Source organism: Esox lucius, chromosome 7, assembly GCF_011004845.1.
Source record: "Esox lucius isolate fEsoLuc1 chromosome 7, fEsoLuc1.pri, whole genome shotgun sequence".
Taxonomy (NCBI): domain Eukaryota; kingdom Metazoa; phylum Chordata; class Actinopteri; order Esociformes; family Esocidae; genus Esox; species Esox lucius.
This window is the reverse complement of record NC_047575.1, coordinates 32916569-32943550: the sequence shown is the minus strand read 5'-3', so window position 1 is coordinate 32943550 and position 26982 is coordinate 32916569. Positions and strand designations below refer to the sequence as shown.

The 26982-nt window shown below is 38.8% G+C and overlaps 1 protein-coding gene and 1 long non-coding RNA gene across 5 annotated transcripts in view; one reads left to right on the top strand and one right to left on the bottom strand.

Annotated features, from left to right (window-relative positions):
- The window catches only part of arhgap32b (Rho GTPase activating protein 32b), a 168336-nt gene that overhangs the window by 106719 nt on the left and 34635 nt on the right, over positions 1-26982 (bottom strand). The gene's annotated exons all lie outside the window — the stretch shown is intronic.
- LOC109615971 lies at positions 9695-11019 on the top strand. The gene is made up of 2 exons (XR_002196986.2): positions 9695-9917; positions 10254-11019. It is a non-coding gene; the product is annotated as an uncharacterized LOC109615971 (long non-coding RNA).

The following is a 26982-nucleotide window of genomic DNA, read 5'->3' as shown; positions in this document are numbered from 1 at the left end:
AAATCCTGATAGTATTTGTTTTGCAGTATGCTGTTGGCTGGACTCCCCAATTCTGCCATCATAACCTTGGAAATTCATCCACTAGAAGACCCCAGTGATTGCCTCTATAGGAGGAAGTGGAACAGCCCCTGTCTACCTTCAGGCTAAACTCAAACTTTACATCATATCCCTACATAACACATTATCAGCAATAATAATCAAATGTTATGATCAGAAATTTTTTTATGATACTTTGTGAGTATATATCCATGTAAATACTCACAAAATAATTTTCAGTATGTTTGTGTGCGCATATACGGTACCAGTCAAAAGTTTAGGCACACTTATTGTGTCGAAACTTTGGACTGGAACAGTGTGTGTGTGTGTGTGTGTGTTTGTATGGGTGGGCGCGTACATGCAGGCCCTGTTGGCTCAATGTGGCTCTATGTATGGGAGAAGTCTGCTAAATAATAAAAACACAGAAAATTTAATTGAACTAATGTTCTGTCAATGTGTTGTAGTGGAAAGTATTAAAGTACAGAGAGACAAGGGCAGGTGAGGAACAAAATAAGATGGGGATGACATTGGGCATGTAGTATATCTGGGGATGTGGCTGCAGAAAAACATCAAGAAAAAAATGGTAAGGAGGGAAAAAAAGAAAGGAAAGAGAATGTCTACAAACAACCCTTGTGTAGTACAATGACCCTAATGTAGAGAACGGGATATCTCTGATTTCACTCACACCTGCCTTTGACACTATTGGTCACGTCCGTCTCTTAGAGAGACTGGAAACCCTTGTTGGGCTACACGGACACGTTCTAGCCTGGTTTAAATCTTATTCATCTGAAAGATATCAGTTCATATGTGTGGATGACATGTCCTCTGACAAATCACAAGAATGTTTTTGGTGTACCTCAAGGCTCGGTATTGGGCCCATTATTGCTTTCACTATATATTCTGTCTCTGCGTGATGTCATCCGGAATCACAATGACAATTTTCACTGTTATGCTAATGACACAGTTGTATATTTTGATGAAACATGGAGAAGCCCCAAAATTAACTATTTTGGAAGCATGTGATTCAGATAATAGGAAGTGAATGACGGAGAACTGGCTTTAAAACTGCTTAAACTTAACAGAAATGCTTGTTTTAGGACCCAAGATACAAAGAGTTTTGTTGGCAGATCTCTTAAGTGAACCTCGACAGTTGTATGGTTTTATCCCAAAAAACTGTGAGAAACCTCAGCATTACCCTCGACCCTGACCTCGCCTTTTTTCCATCTTCGGAACATTGCAAAAATCTAAAAAAATTTACCAAAAACTGATGCAGAAAAACAAATCCATGCTTTTGTTCCTTCTAGATTAGGTTACTGCAATGCTTCTTCTCTTCTAGAATCCTAAATAGAACTAAAAAACTTGGACACATAACTCCAGTACTAGCCTCCAGTACTGGCTGTTAAGGCTAGGGCTGATTTTAACCCTTTAGACCTCAATAGAATTCTAGAATGCTGCTGTAAATTACTGAGAATTCTCTAAATAAATAATATTTTTTCACACATTTCAAACAAACAGATATAGCACAAAATCTAAGAACGAAAGTTAACTTTGTATTAAAAAGCACATCTTTAATATGAAACCACATCCATGCAACTTCGAAAATATAGAATTAGTTTTCTCCCATTTTGTAGACACTGAAAAATCCACCTCACTCTTCCTTCTCCTCTCCCTCGGCAAGCGCATCAGACATTTGCCAGTACACAATCTCTCAAATAGCCTGGTAGACTAACCAGATAGAAAACTAACTTCAGCAAGCAGTTGTGGTTGTTTCTATATGAGTGATGAAGGTAGAAACAAAAACAAAAAAGTTTGCATAACGAAACCCTCCGACACTTTTTGGTCTATAGCCCCGGGTCTCAAATTTTTATAATTATTATTTGTGTAAAAAAAATGTTTATGCCCCTGATCAAATCATCTGTAATTCAGATTACGCATTAAAGCCCTCAAAAAATATATAGTAGATAAAAAAAAAAACGTCATTCAAGCAGCAGATCAACTTCGCACTATTTGGGATGGTGCACATTTCGTGTGAGCCCGCCGAGAGTGCACCGTTTACTGGGCTTGTCATTTTTGGCTTCTGATTCTGGCGGCTATGGAGATACGATTAAAAAAATTAATAATTATTCTAAGAGCAATATAAGAAGTGCAGCTGAAGAGCAGGGCTATCCTAGCAACGCCTCTGAGGTAGGCACAACTAACGTTATCGGTACGGTAGATGCAGGACATCAAGTGACGATGTCTTCAGCAAAGCACAACATTACTGGCTCCAATCTTGGCTAGCTAGTGAAAGTGACAGCACGTCGCCTCACAGGCGAAACACATGAGCGGCAAGAACAACTTTTCTATAGTCTGACATACGAACTGAACTAAACAATTAGTTGTCTATTTAGCTATTGCAGTTTGCATCTATAAATGAAATTGAATTAAACACAATAAAACATTCAACTAGTTAGCAGACTACACAGCTAAATACTACGTTTAAAGACTGAGCAAGCAACCTTTCGAGCTCCACAGCTGTAGCGTTCGCCTATAGATGAGAGCAGCTACACGTCACTTTCCTCTCGTCCGAACGACCACGCCCCCTTTGTGGGACCGCTAGCGCTGTAAAAGTATAGAAGACAACGGCCCAAAATTATATTATTACTAGTACCATGCCTAAAAGCTGCAGGGTCGAATAAGAGGGGGTAAACCTAGTTTACACTTTTATTTATTTCCCAAAAAAGCAACGGACAGCAAAAGAAGAGATCTGTGGCTTCAGGCCATCCGCAGAGAGGGTGAAAATGGTCAACTATGTTAACCGTCCAATCAACACGTTTATGCCTGAGGCAAACACAACAATTATAATATTAAAAGTCAAAGGAGTGAATGTTGATGCTGCATTGAAAAGGCAGTACATAGAACATTCTGAATATTCACTTACCTGAAGTGATTTTATGTCATGATTATAGTAATAATAATCCCAATTCAAAGTGTGTCAAAATGCTGCATTAATGCCATGATCAGAAAATTATAGGGAATTTCATCTTAAAAAATGTGATTAAGCAACAGAGGAATCGTTCATTGCAAACAGCAATACACATCATACATTTTTGAGATATGATTAATTGTATAGTTATTTGGTGAGATGCATCGATAATGCATCGATAATTAGTAAATTCATGCATGTGTATGTGAACTGTATGTGACAGGGATGAGGATGGAATTATTATTGTAAACTTCACGTTGTAGCCTACTTTATAATAGCAGGGTGCAAGCTAGCATGTTAGCGATTTCATTAGTTTACAGTAACGTCACGTCGGACAAATTACCAAAACAGCAAAATAAAATGACAGATGTCAAATACATTACCTGGAGATTCAATAAGGTAGTTCTATATATCGGGATATGACAGCTCCGGCCACTGGGTTGAGTCGTTCCACCACTGAATGGACACTCAACCCCTATTTTTTGTGTTTTCTCTATATAACGTGACATGAAATAATTGTTTGCTTGACTGGCCATGCTACTAATTTGCCTGACTGGCCATGCTACTGTTTGTGCTCCTAATTGCTAAAAAGCAGTATAATTTTTTTATTTGGTAAGATTTAGTGGCAAAGACTTCAGATTTTGTATTCGCCGCCAGGAAAATTAAATAGTATGTTTCCCCCAAAAAAGGGGTGGAAGCATGACGTGAAGGCAAAGTACCCAGATGGCTTGCTCTCATCTATCAAGTTATTACGTCAGGGTTGCTATTGACATCTAAAAGACATCATGAACATTTCACAGCATCAAATATAGCAAACATATATCCGCAGTGTATTTGTTACTCACCACGACATCACTGTCGCTTTCAAACATCAAATACGTTTCCATCTACCTATCACCAAACAACACAAAAACAGCCTCGTATAACGTAAAAGGTCGTTAGCATATTGAATAAAGATATTATAAAAACTAAAAGTCAAATGACAGCATACCATTTTTCTGGTTTCTTATTAATGACCAAATAACACATTTTTATCAGGTCGAATTTGTGATATTTAAACAAATATTATTGTTAAAGAAGCACAGCCACCCGCAGATGCTACAGCATTCTAAAGGAAGGCCATGGACAGCCGCTATAGGTTTTAAAAAATGTTTACCCCCGCTTATTCGACACTTCAATTGCATCTCGGTTTTTTCATTTCAAATCCATTGTTTTGGTTCACAGAGCCAAAATAATGAAAAATCAGTGCCCAAATATTTCTGGACCTTTATGTATATCTATGAGTCAATGCAAAGTATGTCTGTGTGTGTATAACGAACAGATGATGTGTGTAAGAGAAAGAATGTGTGTGGGTGTGTATGTTTGTACATGTCTGTGAGCCAGTGAAGCAGGCAGGCAAGCGAGGGGCCAAGCGAACCAGGCTTCAGATGAATACCTGATGCAGCAGAATGCCTATACAGTGTCTGACCTTGCCGGAGGACAGCGGATCTCCTCCAACATCAGACCATTCTACGCCAGACACACAGTACACTCTGGATTAACACACTGGTACAGATGAATGTCCATTAAATATGCAGAGGCCAGGCAAGCCATGAAACTTTGCACAGGTTACTCTATAGGAAAATCAATACTCAAAAGAGATTAAGTTCACATGGATGATCTGTTCGGTTGAAAGAAAGCAATACTGTCTCCATCTGGGTTGAGAAGGCAGTGATTTTGTTTTAGAAAGAGAAACTTCTGCTTTCTGACATGATAACCATGGCCTGGAGAACCAACCACCACTAAACTTGACATCCTTAGTAATATAGTAAGAAAGAAATGTGCTAATCAAACATTTAAATATTTTAACACAAGGAGAGACAAAATACAGAAAAACAGGTACAGTATCAGGATGTTTTTTAGGCATTGCAAAGACAAGATGTAATCAGATATTTCACTGTATCAGGAGTCTTCATGATGAGTCAAATGAATGTCTCCTTGTGTCCTCTTTCGTTAAAAAGGCTGTACAACACACAAGCACAGGGTCGCTTTTTAGGACGCCACATAGTGGTGATATGGATTAGCTAGGTGTATCCAACAACATTTTTTAACTGAATGGCCAAACTGAATTGCCTTTAACATCTGTCATCATTGTTTGTTCTTTTTGAGTGTATAGTGATGTATTTGAGGCATATGAAAAGCATGCCTTTGATTCGACTTGAATGAGTATGTGTGGTCATCAAGATCTAGGCCAATCATTCTGAGCTATGACAAACTAGAAAATCTGGAAATGATTTGCTTCACAGTATTGCACCATTACAGAGGCACCATTTGGGATGATAGTGTCCTAATCTGATCTAACTGCCAATAAAGTAGACTATGTTTCCAAACGTGTCTAACCCCACAAATATGAACAAGCTGGGGCGTGGCCTACATAAGATCAGATAAGGGCTCAGACCAGTCCCTACAGAGAATGACATCAACTGAGGTATTGTCAGGACATATTGGAACAAGTGTCTTCATTAAACAGAACAAATGTGATCAAGTTCAGAATATATATTTCATGAAAATGATCCCTATCTCTTTCCCTCACTATCTCTCTATGTCTTTCAATATTTCTCTATATATCTATCTCTCCATCTTTCTTTTTGTGTAACTCCCTCTTCCTGTATATCTCTCATATATACATATATAAGAACCTTGTTGGATACATGGCAACATAATCTCTATCAAGTACCAGGGGATTGTAGGCCAAACCCAGTATGCCATTATATATCTCAAAAACTCTCTATATGTACCTCTCTATATTCCTATTGTGTATGAACACAGTCAGTGATATTGTACTGTAGAACCCTGCTGCCAGCCACTCAAATGAGCAAAACAGTTGTTCAAATAAACCCTAAAATTAAATTGATTCAGTTGGTCACAAGGTTTTAATAAAACCTCAATGAATGTTTATATAAATGTGTATCAATAGCAATCAATATAAGATTAACCACCTTATGTATTGTACCCTGCATCCAATTATCAGTTATAAACATCTTTATAATGTTGCTGGCATGATCTATTTCTGGGGGGAACGCAAAACAAACAGCAGCACTGAGCTGGAGGACCGCATATGAAACCAATGATGTTGCAGGAATACACAGGGAACCGTTAGATTTAACTATGCAGTTGCATTTGGAGTCAGTAGCTGGCATTTGGATTCGGCTGGTGACAAGGACCAAGGACAAGTGTCAATGCAAGTCAAGATGGCTATCATGATGCTAATTATTCAGAATGAATCAATGAGAGATATAGCCAAATATTAGGCATGCAAAATCTGTTTTGTGCATTAATAAGAAGAAAGCAAGGACTGGTAAGCTCAGCAATGGTGAATGACCCGTTAGATCAAGTAAGGCTACAGTGGATTACCAAAGAATCATAACCATAATGAAGAAAAAACACCAAAAGAAATGTGTATAGATCAGGAACACTAAGATGTAGGTGTGGAAGTTGTCAGCACTACAACTCCAGGACAAACTAGAGGCTGGACTGTTGTGGACTGATGAGAACCAGAAAGGAAACAAGCAAGCCTAGTTCAGACGGCGCGTGATTAGAAAGGATGAATGTTGTTGTGCCTGGCTGGTTTTGATCTGCGGTATATGTGGCAGACTGTGTCTTTAACCATTACATTACATTATTTGCTTAAATAACGTGGGCAACAGAATGTTTATTAACAGAACTAAAGTGTACTCTTGTACAAAGATTTCTGTAGATGGCAAGCTAATAGCTATAGAGCTTTCCTATAATGAAAACAATGACTCCAATCACTCCATGGCTGGTTCGTTTCTTTAGAAAACAATAACAGTATAACAGGGTCTCGTAACAATTATTCTCTTAAATATATGAGATTCTTGGTATTACAGAGTGGATTAATATTTCTGAGACACAGAAATTGTAACGTCTGACAGGAAAATCGAACTGGGGTCAAAACATTGAAGGTCGGGGATAATCCCACAAGAGCACAGGACTTGCTGGTAGTCATTCCACCTCCATATAGTCTCCAAATGCCACTTTTATCCCAGCCATTACATTTTTGCTGAAATAACGTGGGAAACAGAACGTTTATTAATGGAAATAAGTGTACGTTTGTACAAATATTACTGTAGATCGGAAGGGGCAATATTTTTCACTGGGGGCCACATTGAAAATGCCAAAGAGCACCGCGTGCCAGATAACTTTTTTTAACTTACATGCTTTAAAGACACACAGCATAGCTAACTTTGTAAACTTGCATATTATATGTATGCATATTTATGCAACACCATTTTCATAATCTAACTTAATTTACTTGAACAATGTTTTTTGTATTATCCCCTTTCAAGGTTATTACTCAACGGAAAAGTTGCAACATATTTGCCTGTACAAATTGTGAGTAATGGAATAATTTACAAATCTCATGAACTTATATTTAATTCACAATAGAATATAGATAACATATCGAATGTTGAAAGTGAGACATTTTGTAATGCCATGCCAAATATTGGCTCATTTTGGATTTCATGAGAGCTACACATTCCAAAAAAGTTGGGACAGGTAGCAATAAGAGGCCGGAAAAGTTAAATGTACAGATAAAGAACAGCTGGAGGACCAATTTGCAACTTATTATGTCAATTGGCAACATGATTGGGTATAAAAAGAGCCTCTCAGAGTGGCAGTGTCTCTCAGAAGTCAAGATGGGCAGAGGATCACCAATTCCCCCAATGCTGCGGTGAAAAATAGTGGAGCAATATCAGAAAGGAGTTTCTCAGAGAAAAATTGCTGGGGGTTTGAAGTTATCATCATCTACAGTGCATAATATCATCCAAAGATTCTGGAACAATCTCTGTGCGTAAGGGTCAAGGCCGGAAAACCATACTGGATGCCCGTGATCTTCGGCCCTTCAGACGGCACTGCAACACATACAGGAATGATACTGTAATGGAAATCACAACATGGGCTCAGGAATACTTCCAGAAAACATTGTCGGTGAACACAATCCACCATGCCATTCGCCGTTGCCGGCTAAAAATCTATAGGTCAAAAAAGAAGCTGTATCTAAACAGGATCCAGAAGCGCAGGCGTTTTCTCTGGGCCAAGGATCATTTAAAATGGACTGTGGCAAAGTGGAAAAGTGTTCTGTGGTCAGACAAATCAAAATTTGAAGTTCATTTTGGAAAACTGGGACGCCATGTCATCCGGACTAAAGAGGACAAGGACAACCCAAGTTGTTATCAGCGCTCAGTTCAGAAGCCTGCATCTCTGATGGTATGGGGTTGCATGAGTGTGTGTGGCATGGGCAGCCTACACATCTGGAAAGGCACCATCAATGCTGACAGTTATATCCAAGTTCTAGAACAACGTATGCTCCCATCCAGACGTCGTCTCTTTCAGGGAAAACCTTGCATTTTCCAACATGACAATGCCAGACCACATACTGCATCAATTACAATGTCATGGCTGCATAGAAGAAGGATCCAGGTACTGAAATGGCCAGCCTGCAGTCCAGATCTTCCACCCATAGAAAACATTTGGCGCATCATAAAGAGGAATGTGCGACAAAGAAGACCTAAGACAGTTGAGCAACTAGAAGCCTGTATTAGACAAGAATGGGACAACATTCCTATTCATAAACTTGAGTAACTTGTCTCCTCAGTCCCCAGACATTTGCAGTCTGTTATAAAAAGAAGAGGGGATGCCACACAGTGGTAAACATGGCCTTGTCCCAACTTTTTTTAGTTGATGCCATGAAATTTAAAATCAACTTATTTTTCCCTTAAAGTGATACATTTTCTCAGTTTAAACATTTGATATGTCATTTATGTTGTATTCTGAATAAAATGTTGAAATGTGAAACTTCCACATCATTGCATTCTGTTTTTATTCACAATTGTACAGTGTACCAACTTTTTTGGAATCAGGTTTGTATGTTTGTATGCCAATATTGGAGCTGATTGGGACATACTACCTCGTCAGAAAATTGTGTCTTGATATTAGATCATTTTGTCACACATTAACATCACGACATGTTTGAATATTTAGCTATATCATTAATCATTGTATTAAACTGACTAACATTTCATATTACATTTACTTCCACCACAAATAGCATCTATGAACATTATGGCTTTTATTAGCCAGTACTATATCTACTTAATACTTGGAATAGTCATAGGAATTGAGCAATTGCTAGTGAGACAGAAGACGAACTTTACACTGCCAAAGCTACTTCATTTTATGGCACAACGTTCGTTTTTCTTTCATTCGTGAATGACATTGATAATATAACTATCATTATAGGTGAATATAACTGACTATTTTGTCAGGTGAAAAGAGAGAATAGTGGAAACTTCTCCTCTTATACTGCACAAGGACCTTAAACAGTTTTATTTCAGGCTTACTATAACGTAGCTACTGAAGGTTGTAGCCAGCGATGTTTTTGTCTATGATGAAGAAATCCTAAATGTAATTTATGTCTGCAGGGATGCTCAAAACACTGGTCGCATGCATGGAAGGCCGCGTCTCTAACCACTACGATATTTAACAAGGGGTAGTCAGTCAGTCAGTCAGTCACGCACGGTGCATGTCCACTGGTCCGCGGACGGATACAATTGATTTTCTATGAATTGCGTCAAGGTGTTGTTGACGGTTGCCCAAAGCATCTCGGCCGTTTGAGCTGCTCCGGCGCGTCAAGAAGTTGGTCCATGGTCAATATTATGCAAATGTGTCCGGCTAACGCGAGGCATTTATCCCATGGAAGTAGAGTCTTCCATAAACAAGAGAATGTCTTCTTGGTCCTTCGTTGTACTGCAACCGCACATGTGAAACGTTCTGCTACCAACTGGAGGAAAAGCTAATTATAGCGGAGGACAAACACAATAAGGATTGGAGGATGGTGGAATTGTTGGTGACTCTGGTCAGTATTATAAGTTAGCTGTGTTGTAAAATGTGCTGTGTTTATTTAGCATCCAGCTGATTGTTTTATGCGGCAGCACCACAGAAATATGTTGCCTGCTAGCATACTGCTCATTATAACGTGTGTTATTTCGCCCGTGAGTGAGAACTAATTTTGGTTGGTTTCATGTTAAATTAAGTTCACGAAGGGATGTCAACACTGCCCTCCCCAACCGAAAAACAAACACCTATAGCGGATACGCCCATAAGCGGCCATCTAGGGCAGGGCGGGTCGTTTGCAGGTCATAGTTGTGTCATTTAGCCTAACTTTGATTACATTTCAAACTGCTGTTCCAAGGTGTCCAACCAATAACTTTGGGATATGGGAGTTGATTGATGGAGCTGGAAAACCCCATATTTTCTACAGGACTGCAGTGAAGAAGAAAAAAAACTCAGCCTACCACAAGCACTGACATTAAAATGCTGATTATGGCTAATTAGCCAGCTAAACCACAGAGATGCTCCATAATGCTGCTCATTGGACACTGACTGGTTCTGTGTTTATTCTGGGGCAGGCTAATGACATAACGCCTTAGGAATCTGTTCATATTAGCTTGTTTTTTAATTTTTATATCACTGAGAAAACAAATCTGTCTGCAATGACTGATAACCTTGATTATCTGTCTACTCTGTTGATACATTTTGAGCTCTCAAGACATGTTCTGATAAGCCTAGATATGTATTGCTGCAGTCACTAGAGCACTAAAACATTGGTTATCAATTGTCTTTATGGACACTCATGTGGAGAGTGAAGAACCTACACTGATGAATAGATGATGCTGCTGGTATTGCTGAAATGTGAAACGTGCTGCCTCAGAAATAACTTAAATAATACATGAATGAATAGATGACAGGGGAAAGAAGGGGACAGACATTCCTTCCAGAAATGGACCAAAGCCTGTTAAGTTGATTAACAAAAAGGCTTGCACACTCAAAACATTGCAGTTCAAACAATTCTTAACAATTTTTTTCTTTATGGCAGCAGGCATGTGTTTCCCTTGTGGGCAGTATTGTTCTTCTCATGCATTGATTCTCTCAGACTTGATGCTTGCTTAAAATGCTGATTGATACCAACATCACAACTCACAAGGCCTTGTGGTGTGCAAATTGCAGACTCCTGACACCAAAGTGTCATAACACTATTCTCTCACTAGCCCCGTGGACTTATAAAGTTGTTAATCATCATATCAGAATTTGGCCATATGCATGTTCAAAATCAACAGTACCTGTCACACTCCTCAACAGAATGCAAATGCATGTAAGTCGGGTAAGGGGGACGACAAGTGATGATGAGTAAAACTAAGGGAGAAAGACAGATAAGCATGACTTTGGCCATCTACAATGTTATTTATCACTTGTATGAAAGATTATTATTAATAACTACCAGTTATCGGAGACACTGGTCCACACATTTCCATTTTCTCCAGAACATTTCTTTGGGATCGAACAGTGTCACAAATCAGATACACTTAAGGGAGTTAGGTGATGATGACTAAACAAAAAAAGGATTACAAAATGTATTTATTTTTAACAATGTTTACATTTTTAACAGGCTTTTCTGTGCCCAGTATGAATGGTATACATTAGCAAACAATTATTTAGATAATAGAATACTGGAAATATAGTAAAAAGGTTCTGCACACTTCCAGTCAAATGCAAATGTATTTCATTGTTAAGCTTTTGGTCGAATGACCTTCATCAGAACATTAATAGAATATTAGAATGTGATTGTGTTGACAAAGCCCATCAAGTGGAAACAGAAATAACTCAGCAGTTTGTAATTAAACAGAATTAATAATCCTCATTGAATAATTTGGGAATTATTATTGTAATTACAATCTCCATATGGCAGCCACTGTACAATCACTCAGAGGTCAGAAAAAACAACATAAAATAAAGCGTTTATAATTTCTTTCAGTTTTGGCCAGCAGGTGCATTTTCTTCATTATGGCTTCAATGTTTCTGTGCAATGGCTCAGCAACTTGGCCTAGGATAACTGATTGCCTCAAGGAATGTTGTACAGAGGCCTGTTGCCACTGAGAAGTGAGAAGATTTTAGTCAGGTCGCTCCTGTCAAAGAAATTCATTTCATAAATATGAGTTCTTAACTTTGAGCATTGTCAACGATGTTTGCCATATAAGCTACATTCTGATCCTTACCTATCACAGTGACATCCTGCACCACTAACCAATTCTGAAAAAGGCCACCACCCACCCTTATACCACTGATTGGATCCTGCACTGAATGTCTTGTACTCATTGCCTTGCTTCTTGCTTGGATCAATGAGGCCGAAATAGCTCACTGATACTGCTTCTGTCTGCTTTGCATTAATGGTAAACTAGCTCAACAAGCCGTTTGCAGACATGCCTTCCTATCTACAGGCAGAGATGGCTCTGAGACGTAGGTAGGCACGCCTCCTCTATGATGCAGCTATTTTTTTTAATGAATCACGGCACACTGCAAACGACAGGGAAGGGAGAAAGTAGGACAGCCACAGTCAAAGTGCATGTAAAGAAAAGGGATCCATATTCATTAGGGAAGAAAAAGCCATGTACTTGAAAAGGGTGCCTTTTAATTCAAAAAATGCCTGGTTTATACAATGTGAACCAAGTTTTGAGGCAAGCTAAAAATCAATGACTACTGAGCAAGCTCACAGTCAAGATGTGATTCATTCAAAACAAGAGTCATGGGGTAAATGTCGGGCACCAGTCTACTGCAGAGCCAACAGCTGGAACAGAACAGCATTCCATCGCCCCCATGCTATCTAAAGGAGCGCCATGGAGCTGAATCACTAGGGCTACATTCAGACAGGCAAACCACTACACCATTTAATTCACCCATATGCTCCAGCACTTCTAAACTGAATCACTAGGTCACCTAAATACTTTTAACATGTTACACATTTTAAATGTTGTGTAATTTATGTCCAGCGAACGAAGCAACTCATCATGGTTCATTTATTGTAAACACTACAATGACACTCCATCAATCTGGTATAGGAACAATTTGAATTTGGGAACCAGGGGATATGCCAGTGGGGATTTGTGTCCGTGGCGTAACAAGTTTGAGCTGCGGCTCCAAACATTCTCATTTTCTCAGTGGTTTCTGAAAGAAAGGGAAAAGAAATGGAGGATGAAAGAGATTGACAGGGACTGTATGGTTCACCAGGGATCTGCTGTTCTGCTCCCACACGGACAAACACAAATCCTCCAGTGCATCCAGTGCTGTTCAAATGTACTAGGAGCTTGCATCCTCACAACCCTAATATAAGAAAGACACAGTCAGCCTCCTTGTCTTCTGTTGATACAGGCTGTAGCTAGCAAGGCAAAAGAGCATGACGGTTTAAATTTGATGCTAAACTGCAAACAACGTCAAAAATAATGTTTCTGTAATACTTATTCAAATTACATTGTTTATGAAGAGTAATTGGGTATGTAAGACAGGATTGAAGCAACTTGGCACCCTGGTCGTTTTAACTTACCATACCTCACTGTATTCAGGAGAGTAGCATATGGAATAAAGGCTCAGGAGCCATCACATCAGTCGGATCCCTTGTTTAGAGTGAACATTTAACATACTTTAAACTACAGAAGAACAAAGTGACAGGATCACCTCCTACATAAAATCTTCCTTTCCAAGAATACCATGCTGGTCAGTGGAAGTAGGCAGGTCAAGAATGGTTTAATTGGGGGAACATAATGAACTGCTAATTTGCTATGTATTAATATTAAGGTTATTGCACTTAATCTAACAGAATTTTAAAAATGTTTAGGTTGTTACCAATAAAGTACAGATATTGTAGCAAATTCAAGAAAACAATAGTAGTTCACTAGTCATCCAAAAAAATAATCGAATCTAACTTGTTATATACTTATTTGTATTGACAACTTGTGACAACTACGGAAAAGCTGAAAATGGCTAAATGCAGAAAAACACGGAAATGCAAAAAAAAACACAACCTCGCCTTGTCAAGCAGACCTTAGGATAAGCAGTCTTTTTTATTTTAGACTGCACTCTCCTCATCCGGCATGATATGTTCTTCCTGGATTAGTGTTGCATCTTTTGCAAAATCAACATAAGACAGCCACAATCCTTACCCATTATGAGTTAGGTGTACCGTTGCATCTCTATTAAATAGAGATATTATAGGAGATATCCCATGCTCGAACGTTTAGGTACAACATAACCATGAATACCACCAGAATTCAATTGTAAATTAACTGTAGATGAATGTATATTATACATTATAGTTTTGCTACGCAAACTGCTACACCATAAAGCATGGCATACCAGAACATAATTTCTCCCCAAATAAAAGCAGATATAAAAACATCTGAAGACAGCCTCCCAACATGGATAAGCAAGGCAGGCTAGAGATGTGTTAAAGAAGAAAAAGAGGGAATTGTGCACTTTTGCCACCCTCCTATTTTAGATTTAATTCAAAAGAAAAACCCACAGAGGCTTGGGGTTAGACTGCAGGAGTTGTGATTCTCCATTCTACTTGAACAGCTCCTTAATTAGGGCCTTGTAAAAATAGAGAGGCCCATATGAAACAGACTGGCACACAGAGAGGATGCAAAATGTGTTCCTGTACCAGAAGATCTGAGAAAGGCAATGCTGTTCTAGTTTATTGATAAGGCCAGCACTGTATATTTCTTTTCCCCTTAATGGATCAGTAAATCTAATCAGAAAGCTGTTTCAACGCAAACATGTAAAACCCGTGCTCTACCTACACTGTGTTTCTGTTGAACAAAAATAACATGTTTGCATTCCTTGCAAAAAAGAATTTAGGTACACAATTTTAAATATTTCAGCTATTAACCCTTCACACCCAAATAGAAAAATAGAAACATCGGATTTACACCGGGCGCTTCTGTGGCACGTTCCGGCTCCGATGAGGTTTGGTTCCGTCCTCCAATTATTTCTTGATATAGCAAATAATATTTCAGTAATGCAAGGTTCCTTAATATTCTAATGGGTTTTCAAGATAAATACTGAATGGGTCTATATAAGTAAGCTGCTTTTCAAAATCATGTAGGCCTATTATAAGGAAGATAATTAGGTTATGGTACTGGCTTTTTGTATTTGAACTGCAGCCTGGATGTGGCATCCATCAGAAATAGACAAGATGCCTATCTTTAGCAAACGGAGTGGAGAGACGCTTTTGAAACATGCCACGGCTCGTCTTGTGGAATCACAATCATTGACTAGAGTGGCTGAGATCAGCTCCGGCAGCCGCGTCGGAGCTGGAGCGCGCCGCAGAAGTGCCCGGTGAAATCTAGGCATAAGAGTTCTCAAATCAGGATTTTTTTTCTAGCATAGGGGTCACTTTAAGTGTTTTAATTTGAAGAGACAGAAAACACCACAATTATACAATCCAAACGCCCCCTTCTATTTAAAAAAAAATTCTGATCCCTCATCTGACCTATAACAAGTAAATAAAACAAATATATTTTCTGTATATAAAATACTGATATTGTGGACATTTTGAACATACGTTTTAAATAATAAAAAGGCTAAATGTCCAATGGCTAACAAAAATAAGGGACATTCAGAGTTCTTCATTCATCTTTTTGAAGCCCTGCTTTTAGGAGGTGGATATAAAGTCTGGCTTTTGTTTACTGTAGTTGGGTGAGAGTGACATGTTCCTCTGCCAGACGAATCCGTACTTCTGCTTTTTTGGTATCTTGTTTAAGAAGTGACTTAAAGTAATTAATATACAGTAATAAATTATCGTTAAATTAAAAGAAAATGTGATATTGACAGCTGTTTGGGGTATTATTTTATGGGGACACATTTTTTTTTACCACTGTAATGGTTAAACAAATTGAGTGTCAAATATTAATGAATGTAAATATATAACATAAAACAAATGTAGTATTATTTGACTAAGGATCAGGATAATCCAGTTTTTTTGGATCAAAGGTATCCCAATCCTGCTAAAAGGTTTTGAAGAACACATACTGAAATTTGGATCCAGATAAAACAAAGACTGGATTACGTGGTCTAATCTGATTTCAGAATCCTTTTTTCTTTTGAACAACCCACTTTCATGGTAAGATCCAATCCGATTACTCAGATTACTTTTGAACAACTGGCCCCTGGAGCGTAAGCAGAATGATCTAATGGTACTAGCTAGTGGTGATGGGCATACTGTATATTTACGTTAGACCATCCCTTGTGACTACTATGTGCCTTAAATAGCCGTATCATTCCAAACGATCAATCGCTAGTAAGTGGCAAGTGGTAGTAAAGATTACAAAGAGAGCATTGAAATGGACTTAGCATTTTTGTTGTAAATAATGCAACCAGTTGCCTAGTGCATTATAGCTACAGGCTACACCTATCTAGCTGAAAGTAAAATTTATAGCTATGACATCACATAGATGATATGAGTAGATGAGAACTCATCGATCAGGGGAATTGGTCTGGCATATGATTTACATGCATACCAGCATAACTTCATATGAATCAGTAGCAATCTTGCATTACAGACTACTGCTTTGATATGCAGTAGTCTACGTTGTGAAAATGCCTACGAGGTGGAAAATGCGTGCACCTAACATTAGGAGCCAGGGTGACATGTTCCCCTCAATATTAGAAACGGGTTAAATTGTCCCCCTCAATACTGACATGATAAAATATGGCACAGAAAAATATTCTGCCTAATCTGTTCCCTCAATTTGTTTTATCCGTTCCATAAATGTTTACAATTATTTTCCTAAACTGTTTTTATCCATTACTGACAACGAATGAATGGAATTTAAGAAAATCACCACAGTTGCAATTACCTCCAGTTGCAAGGAAATTTAAACAGAGGACAATCCCCCCGTCATAGTCTTTACCATAGGGTCTGCAAGTAGCCAGCTAATGGAGGAGCCACCACCAGTCATGTCAGGACATCACAGAAGTGCAAAAGAATGTAAGTAAGTAAGGTTCTTGGTAACGACCTCCAGACAACAGCTGTCAAATTAATTTCTTTCTTCAGTTTAGATGTTTTGAATCATCAAGATATAACTATGGGTCCTAAAAGTGTGTTCAGTATTGTAAGAAGGGGCCACAAACCAACAGGTAAAACACTAATAAGTGTAAAAGCAAGAAGACTGTTGATCGTCATCATGTATATCAGAGTCATTGAGTAGGATCTCTGATAAAAGAACAGCATTTGAATTTAGGAGTGTATGGTATATGTTTACTTCAAGCAGGAGAGAGGCATTCATAACAAAAACGACAAATTAAATGGACATTTTGGTACATTGAGTACATTAACATTCACACTTTAGTTAAATGTCCCCCCCCATATCAGTCACTCCTACGCCCTTGCCTAATAAGCGTTGCTCAATGGTTCCTTGGTCTGTCAACGCCTCTCTTTAACTCACTCTCAGCCTTGTTTTTGTTCTGTTCTTTCAATAATGGCTTGAATAATTAGCTTTCTAGGCAAACATCATAGCATGTTTTTTTTTTAAGATTAGACGTGATGGCAGGTAGCGAATAATTGCTTTGTTAATTTCATAAGTCTATTTTTCTTGTTTAAATGACTACAAATAAATCAGGTGCTAAATGATCACCTCTGGTGCTGCTAATTTAACTCTCTGTAATGGCTTGAATAATAGTCAGTTTGCTAGACATGCCTGGCTAGATTTTATCTCAATGAGTAACATTTTGGACTGACTGTATGGGTAGACTACTCTGGATAGGCATTGAGCTAAGCATGTTTTTTAATGATAACCTAATTAATCTATTCAATATTTTCATATTTTACACTTTAAATGACTTGAAATTAAAGTGAATTTTGATTAGCATATCTTAATGATCAATTGGCCTACAGTGGGGAGAACAAGTATTTGATACACTGCCGATTTTGCAGGTTTATCTACTTACAAAGCATGTAGATGTCTGTAATTTAGGTACACTTCAACTATGAGAGACAGAATCTAAAACAAAAATCCAGAAAATCACATTGTATGATTTTTAAATAATTTGCATTTTATTGCATGACATCAGTATTTAATCATCTACCAACCAGTAAGAATTCTGGCTCTCACAGGCATGTTAATTTTTCTTTAAGAAGCCCTCCTGTTCTCCGCTCATTACCTGTATTAACTGCACCTGTTTGAACGTGTTACCTGTATAAAAGACACCTGTCTACACACTCAATCAAACAGACTCCAACCTCTCCCCAATGGCCATGACCAGAGAGCTGTGTAAGGACATCAGGGATAAAATTGTAGACTTGCACAAGGCTGGGATGGGCTACAGAACAATAGGCAAGCAGCTTGGTTGAGAAGGCAACAACTGTTGGCGCAATTATTATAAAATGGAAGAGGATGACGGTCAATCTCCCTCGGTCTGGGGCTCCATGCAAGATCTCACCTCATGGGGCATCAATGATCGTGAGGAAGGTGAGGGCTCAGCACAGAACTACACGGCAGGACCTGGTCAATGACCTGAAGAGAGCTGGAACCACAGTCTCAAAGAAAACCATTAGTAACACACTACGCCGTCATGGATTAAAATCCTGCAGCGCACGCAACTTCCCCCTGCTCAAGCCAGCGCATGTCCAGGCCCGTCAGAAGTTTGCCAATGACCATCTGGATGATCCAGAGGAGGAATGGGAGAAGGTCATGTGGTCTGATGAGACAAAAATAGAGCTTTTTGGTCTAAACTCCACTCGCCGTGAGGAAGAATGAGTACAACCCCAAGAACACCATCCCAACCGTGAAGCATGGAGGTGGAAACATCATTCTTTGGGGATGCTTTTCTGTAAAGGGGAGAGGACGACTGCATCGTATTGAGGGGTGGATGGATGGGGCCATGTATCGCGAAATCTTGGCCAACAACCTCCTTCCCTCAGTAAGAGCATTGAAAATGGGTCGTGGCTGGGTCTTCCAGCATGACAATGACCCAAAACACACAGCCAGGGCAACTAAGGAGTGGCTCCTGCTGCAGTGTGTGCAAACCTGGTCAAGAACTACAGGAAACATATGATCTCTGTAATTGCAAACAAAGGCTCTGTACCAAATATTAAGTTCTGCTTTCCTGATTTATCAAATACTTATGTCATCCAATGAAATGCTAATTAATTACTTAAAAACCATACAATGTGATTTTCTGGATTTTTGTTTTAGATTTCCGTCCCTCACAGTTGAAGAGTACCTATGATAAAAATTACAGACTTCTACATGCTTTGTAAGTAGGAAAACCTGCAAAATCGGCAGTGTATCAAATTCTTGTTCTCCCCACTGTATGTGTGTGTATATGTGTGTGTATATGTGTGTGTATTTGTGTGTATATATATATATATATATATATATATATATCTCTAAAATAGGGTGGGGACCCTAAAAGTTGTAGATTCTGTAGGGTGACCAGCAAATGTTGCCTATGACTACTTCCCTGGGCATGCCTCCTGACACACCCATAACCAAGCCCACCACCTAAGCCCCTTTTTCAATAAAAAAAAAACTTATAAACCAGGGTTTCTCAAATAGTCTACGCCCACAGGAGGTGGTTCAGACCAGAAGAATGGAGAACATGTATTATTGTTGGTTTGATGAGAAAAACTAAATGGATGCCAGGAAAAACTGCTGTGCCGTTTAGTTTTCCAGTTTCCTAGTGTTATTTTCAACTGCATCGTTTGGAACAGTGAGAAAAGCTTTACCTTTTTTTAAAAAGGTAAAATTGGTAACAAAGCTTTATTATTTACTATAAATGTTTATTTTGTTTGGGCTCTACTTGACTCAGCCTTCTCCAACCAGATACTTATGAATAACAAACCACCACAACATTTGGTTGAAATATCCAATCTTTATTATTTTATTACCAACCACAGCAATAACAGATTGACCTGATTAATATTGGGCAAGGAACCTGTGTAATCAAAATAGACGGTGTAATACTGTATAATGTAAACTTATTAATCAATTAGCCTATTTTTGGGATACAGATATATTGTTGACACAGCAAGTAGGCAATAATTAATAATATAGTTGCATACATATTGGTTTTACAAACATTTCCTTTGAACATTGGCCTATGAGCCTCACACGGATAATAGTATCCACAAAACTACACCAATTCAATTTAAATATATTGGGTTTTAACCCGAGTTGTGTTCCAATCCTAAAGTCCTAAAAGTTTGAGCTCACCTGCTTTATGTTAAATTATGCATACTCTGGATGTTAACTTTCCTTAATCTATAAAAAGCTAGTTTCTTCTCGTTTTTTGTTGAAACAATAGGATAATACTCATGCAATTGCATTTGGCATTTAGCTTGTTGTTCTGGTCCAATGACAACATCATCATGTTAGAGCATTAGCTTGCAATCGTATTTTTTTTCTCAGTTGGAGTCAAGACAGCTACTTTCAAACAAAAGAGATGATGAATAACAAGCAATATGTTAATTTACCAGGCCAGCAGACTAGCTGTCTCTTTCCTCTTCTAAATCACAATGTAACATACGCACCCCTCTCCCTACTGTTGCATTGCTTCTCCTGCATTGCAGTGTCAATACAGTTGCCAAAACATTGTTATTATTTAGTCCTACTAACGTTACAGCATTGTTGCATTAGGGATTTGTTATTTTTTCATAATGTTTGGGACTCCTTTGTGGTCTTTTTATTAAAAAAAATAAAACTGTGCTATGATTTTAAAAATGAAATGTTTATTCTGTTTTTGGATTTGTCTTAACAATAGGGATCTCCCGTTCACATCCTTAATTCCAACATATCTATAATGACAATCAGTTAGAGATGTCAGACAAAAACAGGAGACAGACAAGGGAACAACCACTCTGCTCAATTGAATTTCCTCTATCTCAAAAGAGTGATATCTCACAGATTAAAACATGACAGCTTAGTCGATTCAAAGCAAAAACAAGCAAGCCTGAAATAAAAAAAGTGCCCAAAGGTAGGCTAAATCAATCCCAGAGAGGCTTATGAGCCTGGATTTTAAGCAGCGTGGGAGAGAAAGTCAACAGCATAGGCTGGATATTTGTGCATTTATAGAGAGGAAATCAAAAAAGATTGTCTTTTCCTCCTTATAATGCAGGGATTTTCTACCTCCTTGCTCTGTCCATAACCAAACCTGTTGGATTTCCCCAAGACTTAAAAACACTGACCATAAAGGTCAAATTATATACAGCCAACCCATCAGATTCTGGTCCAAAACCCTGAAAAACCAACTTAAAAAGCCCATGGACAAACTAGGAATTTTCTCCAGATGAATGGTGGTCTGCAAAAAAGGGGGGCAGAGGCTGAACTCACTCTAAAATATGTTGGGACAGTATTCTGCTACTCTCTCTGTTTCTCTGCCTGCATAACCACATACAGTACTTGATAATATGATATACACTGTCATGAAAAAGTATTCAGCCCTTTGAACAATACTCCTGAACAATTTTCCTGAATTACAATTGGTACATTGAAATCAAATTCTGTTTGATATTTTATATTTATATTTGAAAACCCTGCATAACACTGGCCTGTATGGTACACCCCTGGTGTTCCATAATCTTAGACTCCATAAATAAAATTATGATATAGCTTCCATTTTAATTTAATTCTGCACTGCAAGCAATCAGATTCCTCAAGACAATTTCAACCAATGGCCTCCAACACCTCAACAGGGTCCAAACATGCTCCAAAATGTAATTCACGTATAAGCGATAGTACGTAACTCTTCCAACTTTGACAGATACCGTATAAATTAACCTTCATTCAATAGATAGCGCATATTCATGAGGTAGTTTGGGGAAAACTGTGAAATAGGCCACCACCCCAAGGACTGTCTGGGAGAGGATAGGATAGTGGTGGAAGCAGAGAAGACCGCTGACAATGTGGGTCGAACTGTAGAGGAAAGAGGCAGATGTAGCTGGAAGGGTTTAAAGGGTTAAAGTAAAGAGACCAAGGAAGATTGGCAGAGAAGCTATTAAGAGTTATTTACTTGTTTCAAAGGCCTAGACCTGAGCATGGATCCCACCCACAACATAATTAATTCCTATGGCTTAGACCAGGTAAATGCAGCTGATGCTCACTCAGGACTTGCAGTATTACCAGACATAATTATTCTGATCCACCATTATTATTGCAGTCATTTATCATCCTATAAACATACAGTACCAGTCAACATTTTGGACACACTCATTCAAGGGCATTTCTATTTTTACTATTTTACTTTGTGGAATAATAGTGAAGACATCAAAACTATGAAATAACACATGGAATCAGGAAGTAACCAAAAATGTTGAACAAATCAAATTACATTTCATATTTAAGATTCTGCAAAGTAGCCACCATTTGCAAGGATGGCCGCATTGCACACACTTTGCATTATCTCAACCAGCTTATTGAGGTACAGTAGTCATCTGGAATGCTTTTGACAGGTACTGTATGTATGCAAATGTAAGTAGCCAGCCTATGCAATAAACTCACTACAGGATATGAACATACCATCAAGAATGAATACACATGGGATGCTATAATTAACTCTTTTGTAATGGTGTACATGAGATTGGCATGAAATGGCCTGCAGTGCATTGCATTCTTGCGGTCACCTGAGTTTGACCCTTTTCCCTTAGACAGCAGGCCAAAGCTTCCTGGCAGGCATGAAAACCTCAAGGGCCTTGGGTGCAGGAGGCCAGCAATGGAAGGCGCACAGACTGCAGACCCACCACAACCACCTATGCTGAGTGGGGAATCTGCAACCAGCTGTCATGACATTTAAGACTAAATCAATACACACAAAGCAGTATATAAGACATCTCTTATTCAACCGCACTCCCTCCATCTCCACCCAGTCATCTGATCTTCATTCTCCCCAGTCACTCTTCTCTAGTCCCTGGCCCCCAGTGAATGGGTGTCAGAACGCAGCACATGCTAACTCAATTGACCTTCATTAGCCACACAGAGAGTGCGCTCGACAAGCAGGCGCGGGTAAGCCATGGGTGACGCAGACCTTTTGTAAACATCTCGCTGTGTCAAGTATGAAAAGTAAAATGAGCTGACACCATTGGCCTTGACGTGTCTCCCATAAGCCATCCTATCATGATGTGAAGTCAGCAGGATACACAACCTGCAGGTCTCCAGTCAGACTGAGAGCTAGGCCTAACAGTACACTGCATTGTAAGGGTTACAACTATCAACTTGGTAGAAACTTGGTTTTCGTGAACAATGTGCCCTTGGACAGTTTGTTCTGTTGTGGGGGGAGCAATGTAGTCTGTGTAATTCAAATGCCTTGGGCCGTGTTCCTGGCTGACATGGATGTGTCTGCTACATGGCTAGATTATCACCTAGCAGGTTGGAAAATAAGGTGCAGGAACTTATTTGCAAAATATAACAGAAACTGCTTGCTCCTGCTTCCAGTGTTCTCTGCAAAATCACAACACTAGACACATACCTCCTTTCTCACTTTGACTTAAGCAAGGACAATAATCCAGTTACAACAATTAGATTAGCATGTGGTTTTATATCGTTTATTTATTTATTTTTATCTGGAGCATCCTGAACACAGCCTCACAAAATTTTTGGTCCATTAGCCACAATTTGAATATTTCGACATCCGTGAGAAGAAAATGGTAAAACAAATGAACTGATTTGTTTATTCCTTTGGACAATTTTGTTACCACCATTACAGAGCAAGACACTAGCATTGAGTGACTAAGGGGCTGTGATATATTCCCAGGACAGTATTGAAGAGTACTGCACCCCAGATAGCTCAGGGGTTCCCAAATCCTTGAGTACCCTCAACATTACACACTTTTATTTTAGCCCCAACCAAGCACAGCTGATTCAACTTGTCAAGTAATTACCAGGGCATTATTTACTTGAATTTAACCAATGCTTTAGCTAACTGCTATTTGGTAGTAAAAACTAGTGAAAATGTCACTCTTGAGCCACCCACTAAAGCAGGGAAAGCGAGAGAGAGCTTTTGCTTAGAGAGCACATGGCCAAATTCAGACCCATGCTGCAGCAGTACATGTGCACTTAAGGCAGTCATAGATCACTGGGCCTACGCAACAGGTTAACAGAAAGAGCAACCCTCGGTCAGTAATACATACATGTATTTATTCAAGTATTCTTCTATACATGTTAGTTGTAATACAGTTCAATTAACAAAATGTTCCATCATCTTGCCTGTATATGAATTCAAGGTATGAAGGAATTGCAATGGGGAGGGGGAGACAGAAGCAAGCAAGAGATAAATACAAAAAGCAAAGAAATAAAGATGAAAAGTGCAAGAGGGATAGAAAGTGCAAGAGACCAAGAGCCAGAATCAGAGCGAGATGGTGTTGGAAGTGCACAGCAGCACTGAGCCGGGCAGCACATCAATGGGCTTTGGTAAAGCGAATACATAGAGCTGTGCATTTTACCAGAGGGCATAAGGAGCACTCAGATGGTTCTCATCCGCCCTAGGCAGGCGGTTGGCATAGGCTAAGGCACAGCGTGCCAGTGTAATCTGGTACAGCTTCTGATTTTTTTTTATAAATGCAGGGAGCCTAACATTTACAAACAAAAGGAGAGAAGAAGGTGGCACACTCAATATCAGGGCTCGCTGTTTCTAGGTATGAGACCTGGAGTAAAGTTTTTCTGTAAATGGCTTTCAAGCACTGAGAAGCCCCTTAAATTTAATTTATTATATTACCTATTAAATTAAGCGACTTGCAGTAGTGTGTAAATTTACTAAGCCACCGAACTTGGTTAATGTCTTTGAGATTAAGATAGCCTATTAAATTTGTTGAAAATGTTGGTTCTTTATATAATATCTTGACAAACAGAATGGGAACCCAGACAGGAGTTATTTCAAAATGGTGGAATTGGACAAATTAACACCAAAAACGATTTTCTGCCAGACCAGCACACATTGACTGAGTAAACCAATGTTCTGATCTGTTTCCCTGGCTCAGTCTATGATGAATAATTAAACAACTCTATCATATTGAATAATTTATTAGCCACAAATTCACATTAGCACTGGTCTCTATCATTGAGGAGAGCATTGTAGGCGTATAACTGACACTTGCTCCTGGATTCCAATCAGTTTAGATGATCATCAAACAGTTGCACTTAAACCAGAGTGAACAACAGCCATATCAAAACCACTTCAAAACTGATCAGGTGCTATAAAGTGAGTACACTGGATTAATTTCAAAGCAAAAGACAAGTACACTTGTAAACCTAGCCACTTAGGCTTGAATTCTGCCACAGCATAGGCTGTGACAAAATACAAAAATACCACCAATAAAGGACAATTACAGGGGTAAAAATAACATCACCCTACCACTGTAATTGTTTTATCAGTGCCTATGGAATATTAAATACGTCACTCTTCTGTGCACTCTAGAATTCCGTGGTCATAAGTTCAGGACTGGTCGCAAGGCTGTTGTTCAAATCTGTAATTACATTTAGCAAGATTGTACATTTACACTACTGTTCAACAGTTTGGGGTCACTTAGAAATGTCCTTGTTTTCCATGAAAACATACATGAAATTAGTTTGAATAGGAAATATAGCAAAATGAATAGGAAATATAGTCATTGGCAAGGCTCACATAATTCTTTTTAATTTAAATATTAGTGTTCTTCAAACTTTGCTTTCATCAAAGAATCTGCAGCATTTACAGCCTTGCAGACCTTTGGCATTCTAGTTGTTAATTTGTTGAGGTAATCTGAAGAGATTTCACTCCATGCGTGCTGAAGCACCTCCCACAAGTTGGATTGGCTTGATGGGCATTTCTGATATACCAGACAGTCAAGCTGCTACCACAACAGCTCAGTAGGGTTGTGATCCTGTGACTGTGCTGACACTCCATTATAGACAGAACACCAGCTGACTGCTTCTTCCCTAAATAGTTCCTGCATAGTTTGTAGCTGTGTTTACATTATTCATTTTTCACTTCCTTCTGACGTATTATGATTCCTATCTGGACTTGGCCTATTAGTTTGCTCCAGCAAAAGATTAACATTTTGGGGCACTGTCTGGAAAACACAGAGATTAATCTCCCTCAAAAGGTTAGCAAGGCCCTTCAGCATCATTGGGAAAAAAAACATTGAATTTAATGTTAAAAATATTACAGATGACTCAAAAAATTTGATGTCCACGCTGGCAAGGTTTGTGAGATTTCACTGCCTTGCTATCCATATCTGCTGCCCTTTCCGATCTCTGCTAGGGATGGCCCGATTCTGTCAAACGTAATTTCTCCCAGAATTTAGTACGTCCTTTGAAATTCTCCCTGCACAAAGGCTCAACATTAATGCTAGTCAAGGAAAAGTAATTAAAAGTCAAACATGCCTAAATTATAGATTCAGTGGACAAACACCAGTGTTGGGTGGTGTCAAAACAGGTATCAAAACACTCTGAAACCTTTGCGAAACTGTGGTGCCGAAACAGTGTCGAAGCTTGTTTCAAAGAGGCCAAGTCATGTGATCTAAGCAAACTAAGTGTTAGTTACGTCATACTGTTTCAATCACCTATGCCAGTCCCTGAAATAAAAGCCTATGAAATGGCCAGATTTCGAGAATTGTTTGATGTACAGTTGTGCTGAAAAGTTTGCATACCCTTGGAGAATTGGTAATATATGACCAACCATTTGTAATTAAAACATGAGTGAGCAGGCAAAACACATTTCTTTTATTTCTTGGGGAATTCACATTCAACTGTAGGTCAGAACAGAATGGCACAATCATAAAACTAAACATGGCAACAAAGAAAAAAACTGACCCCTGTTCAAAAGTCTGCATACCCTTAGTTCTTAATATTGTGAATTGCCCCCTTTAGCATCAATGACAGCGTGCAGTCTTTTGTAATAGCTGTCTATGAGGCTCCGAATTCTTGCAAGTGGCTGCCCGTTTGTCGTCTTGCATGTACCACACGTTTGAGATCTCCCTAGCATGGCTCAATGATATTAAAGTCAGGAGACTGTGATGGCCACTCCAGAACCTTCACCTTTTTCTGCTGTAACCATTGGAGGGTCAACTTGGCCTTGGGCTTAGGGTCATTGTCATGATGGAAAGTCCAAGAGTGTCCCATATG